Source organism: Cibotium barometz, chromosome 56 (assembly GCF_041138505.1).
Source record: "Cibotium barometz isolate CiBa-2024 chromosome 56, ASM4113850v1, whole genome shotgun sequence".
In the NCBI taxonomy this organism is placed as follows: Eukaryota; Viridiplantae; Streptophyta; class Polypodiopsida; order Cyatheales; family Cibotiaceae; genus Cibotium; species Cibotium barometz.
The window spans coordinates 5,437,044-5,442,440 of record NC_141101.1 but is presented as its reverse complement, the minus strand read 5'-3'; positions in this window follow the sequence as shown (position 1 = coordinate 5,442,440).

Sequence of the window (5,397 nt, the reverse complement as noted above, 5' to 3'; positions counted from 1 at the left end):
ACTTGCATTTCCTCGTGAGTCTAGTATCTCTTCTCCAATGGAAAAGGTCACTATTTCTCCACTACCACTCCTCGATGCCAAAGGCAACCTTCTCTATTAAGTTTTTGTTGGGGTACCTATATAATGTGCATATGAGCTTGTGAAGGAGCCACAAAGACACGTTTTTGAGGTACACAAAACTTTCTTTCTTAATTACCATCGTCCACCATCTCATATATTTATAGCATTCAATTTGAAATCCTGCATTGAATAAAAGAATTAAAAGGGTGAACAAGGATGATGGGTACTTGTAAGATGCTTATAGGGCATTTTAACTTTTTTAAGGATAAGTGTGTGCATCTTTCAGGTACCCATCATCCAGGTACCTATAAATGCACATAGGGTATTTAGACTTTTTAAGGATAAATATGTGCATTTTTTAGGTACCTATCATCCAGGTACCTATAAAATGCACATGGGGCATTTAAACTTTTTCAAGGATAAGTGTGCACATTTTTCAAGTACCCATCATCCTCATCCCACATATTTGTAGCATTCAAGTTAAAATCATAGATAATTTCATTGAAAGGAGAAAAGAAAATAGGTAGGTCCTTTCCTTCCTACATCTTGCATTTCGATATTACATTTTTGTTGGGAAACCTATATAACGTGCATATGGGATTATAAAGGAGCTACAAAGACACGCAATATATTTGAGAGGATCTTTCCAATGGCCGAGCTCGTAACCCTTGAGGTCTCCAAGCTCTACAACTCCTTGAGAAGTAATTCCACCACGTCTCCCGTGAGCGTTGTCATACCGCCGCGTTGCACTATGGGTCCTCGTCCCTCCTCTCACCTCACTTCACTCACACACACTCACTAGCATGCATTAGGGAGAGAGGATAGTGTCAAGGAACACATGGCTGATCTATTGACATACAAGGAGATGTAGGTTAAACCTAAAACAATCAAAGATGTGGAGAGAAAGATAGTTCCTAGCCCTACTCTATACAAGGAGTTGTAGGATGCAGAAGGAACCATGTATTTTAATGGAGCTTTAGAGGAGCTTGGGAAGAGGTGGGGCTAGATATGTGTTTCTAAAAGCACAGAGACAAGAGGTATGGTGTGGATGCCATGAAGTGCAGGTGAAAAGCAACAATGAAGCTGAATATAGCAGCTTGTGCTGGGGGTTAGAATTGACCCCCAGCAGCCAGTAGCCCAGCGCACGTACAAAATGCCAGTCCCCGAAGCCATTATATGGCTACATGGCCAAAGGCAAGGGCAACCACTAAAGTAGATGCAAGACAAGTTATTAAATTTCTATTTGACATGATTTGTTTGTAGATTTGTGTTCCCTTGGAGTTGGTGACAAATAAGGGAAGGGATTTTAGAGCCAGTTTGATTCAAAACTTGACCAAGTTGCTACATATCACCACACCCTACCACCCTCAGTGCAATGGGTTAGTAGAGAGCTTCAATGGGGTTTTACAGAGGCTACTGTTCAAGCTTGTAGAGGATAGGGTTTTAGAGAAGCATGCAACAGGGTTCACACCCTTTCATTTGGTTTATGGAGAGGACTATGTTTTACTTGTTAATGTCTGGTTGCCATCTCTGAATTTCATACTGCAGCATGGTGTTGAACAAGCGGAACAAGAGATGAACAAATGGGCCAAGCTGCATTCTCTTTTGATGGATAGAAATGAAGTAATCAAAAGGTATGAAGAGGTAAGTGAGAAGAGGATAGAGAAATTCAATGAAAGGCTAAGCAGCAAGGGTCTAATAGAGGGCATGTTGGTTTTGATGTATAACAGTGCTCTCAACAGCACTTTTTAAACCAAGTTCATGATTAGAAGGGAGGGGCCCTGTGTCATACATCACATCCACATGGAGACTATTCATATGGGTAGCATACCAGTTGATGTGGGGGGAGGGAGAATACCCTTTGTGGACACAGTTGGTCAGAGTCTATGCACTCACCATCCCATAGGATCATTGTTACCTTACCCGAGGAAGCTGGAGGGTAGCTGGGTTGTCAGTTGGGTTGATGGTACTTGTAGCGTTCTCGACCCAGCTTTCTCCCAGGATGACTGCTGCTTTTATATTACCTATGGGAACCACATAAAACTTACAAGCCAATGGATTAGCTACAGTATGTATAGTTTGTGTAAAAGACCCAAGGCTTTATATGTGTTCTCCACTAGGTAATTGAACTTTGGCATGTGCAATTTTAAGAGAGGGTTTGCCTGAGAGACCCATGTTTCCCATGGCAAAAGATTATGGCTAGCTATGGGAGACAACAAGGCATGTTTTCTTTGCATATTTTTACTAAGGGGAAATCTATCCAGACCCAAAGGGTGGTTGTTTCAAGTTGTGGAGCTACACTTACACTGAGGGTGTTAGGAAATGGCTTTGTAGGGTTTATGAAGGGTATGGCCGTTTGGGAGCATGATTTGTGTGCCGATTTTGCGACCTAGGAGGGTGTCAAGTGTAGCAAGGATTTTAAGCCAATTGTGGTCGTCTTCATCTCACTATTGACAGAAGCGAGCGTGCATGGCACCCACGCGTCATCAAGGGCTTGATGACAAGCATTGTAAATTAAGAGATCATTGCTCCTGGCGGTGGTCTCACAGAGTCTTCAGCAAAGGGAGAGTTGGCCATGGGATGTGAGTGCCAGGTATATAAATTGACCTTAAGCATTTGAGACTATTTGCGGAGGTAGACATGATGCAGGTCCTAGTCATGGATTAGTCGGGTTTGTCTCATGAAGGGTCGACCCAAGATGGCATCATAGGCGGCATTACGAAAGTCCATGACCACAAATGTGAGGTGGAATGTCATGTCACAGACTTTGACCGAGAGGTCATGCACTAGGCCCATGGGCTTTGCAGAGTTCCCGTCCGCAAGCTTGATCACCAATTTGGTGGGATCAAGGCGTGGTTGGCCCCAGTTTTCCCAACATGTTTGTGTGAGGATGCTTACACCAGCACCTCCATCTAGGATGCCTTTGACTACATGTCTGTTATATAGGAAATGGGCAATGTTGTGTTTGTGTTATCACCTTCAAAGTATTGTCCCAGTGCATTGACACAAATTGTTGGTGCACCTTTGGGTTGTGGGTGTGGTGGTGATGGTGATGGAGTAAGTCTAGATGATGGGGCTCAGATTCATCCGAGGAATCTAAAGCTTCCTCCTCCACATAATAAGCCTGTAGTTTGTGTTTCATCCAATCCCGAAGGTCATTCCATAAATTTGGACTACCTTTTAACAAGATTCCAATGGGCATTTGGACTTGGGAGGAAAGGAAGTCAGAGAGGCCGGCCAGGTCGCGTTGATGAGTAGGGGCTTCTTGAGGGGCAGGGCCTTGATCATAGGGTAGACCAGCAATAGTATATGGAAGTTCAATTTGGTCCTTATTTGAGAGGTGTGGAAGGTCGAGAGGTGGTTGCAATAGGAGGATAAAATACCTTAACAAATTTGGTGTGCAGACCTCGTGAGTCTCTATCAGACTCTATGTCAGTGTTTGCATGGAGTTGTTCGATGTGTAAACGTGGGATTTGGGCATGGTCATTTGTGGATTAAGCATAAGAGGATAAGGAGTCATAGGAGGGGGGGAAACATCATTTGTCAACATCATGTTAGTGAACGGATCATCCTTGGCCTTGAGTGTTTACGGGGGCTCCTGCCTTACTTGGTGTGGAAGTTGAGGTTTAGTGGGGGGCAGTGCGTACTCAGGCACTAGGTCAAAGGTTACAAAAAAGTGTGGCGGTTCAAGTTGAACCTCATATTGCTCTAGCAGTTGGGCCTCCTGAAGATGTTGCTTCTCAAGGATGGCATTGGGATATGTGGCCAGAGCTGTTTTTCCCATTTGGTGAGTTTTTGGTGGGCTGCATAGGGGAGTGGCAATTCGGCACACGATCATCGCTCCCAGAGGAAGAGGATGTGGTCTTTGTTGAGCCCTTGCGGATGCTAACCTGAATGTCACCATGGCCAACTCTTAGAGCGTTGTTTCTTTTGGGATGTGGCCTTCTTTAGCTTGGCCTACAACCGTGTGGCGACATTCAATGGGATAGTCGATATCTTTCCATGTTGAACACTCAACACGTTGAGGGATGGAATGCCTTTGACTATGGAATGAGAAACTGATTGCAAAGGGAAATCCTTATAGTAATGTTCAATTCCACAACCATGACATTATGGTTGCAATGGCAAACGTTTCTTTTGAGGGAAGTCCACCACTCTATGGGGTCCATGGTAGAGGAAACACATAAGAGGTGGTTTCCCTCTGTGGGTGCACCTATAGTGTGCATAAGTGGTTTAGGGTCCATGTGAGGCACCAACAAAGGGAGATGAGGTGTTAGGGGTGCCTCGGGGATGGCAGAGCGCATGGGCTCCATAGGTTTAGCAATGGACCTGGTTGGAATCTTTCCATGAGAAATAGGGTTTGCGTGGAGAGGCAACAGGTCGGATAGAAAGATTGGCAGTGGAGAGGGGCGTGGTGGCGCATTATGTGAGTGGTTGGTTTGGGGTGGTGACACTAACAAGGCTTGGACCTGGGAGGAGAGGAAGGCAACGTTACAAATGAGCTTTGGGTTGTTATTGATGCGGTGGCTAATTGCGTGGAATAGCTTTCTCGCATCTTGTCATTGAGAAAGATCGCCCATTCGTCGCAGGATTGTGCAAGCCCAAGAGGAAACCGTCCATTAATTGCTTCTCTCTCAATCGTTCCCTCTCTTCTCAACGTGAATCAAGGTACTTGATGTGAGCGATGTAGTCACGTAATGTTTCCTCAGTTTTTTGTTCCAATGATAGGACTCCATTTGGTTTGTAGGGTGCAAATCCGAGAATGAAGGCCTCTCTCACCACTTTGAAAGCACTTTTGTGCCAAGGGTCCAAGGATTGGAACCATTGCACATCGAGGCTGAGTCCAAGGAGATGGACTTTGGTTACATCGTTGAAAATTTCAAATGCTTGATAGATTTGGTTAAAGACCTTGATGTGGAATATGGGGTCTCCAACTCTGTGGAACTTTAGGAGAAGTTTGAAAATTTTCACCCACATAGGTTTTGTATGTGATGTTTGTAGGTACAAATAGTGTGACACTCTCCTTCCTAGAGCTTGTGCTAAGCTTGGAATGTCAAGTTGTGGCGTAAGGGGAGGTGGTGCAAGGGTGGGGGGTGGGAATAGATCCATGGTGGATAGAGAAGAGGGTACGTGAATGTGCTCGAGGCATCTATCCACATCGGGGTGCATGTATGGAGGGGTCCCTCTAGATGACTTCGAAGATCGTTTCGCCCTCCCGGCCAAGCATGTGTGGCATGGCGACCACATGTGAATGAGCAATTGAGGCTGTGGTGCCGCCGAATGGAATGGAAGCATTGGGGACATGCAACCATTACCGAAAGGTGTCCATGGTGTGTG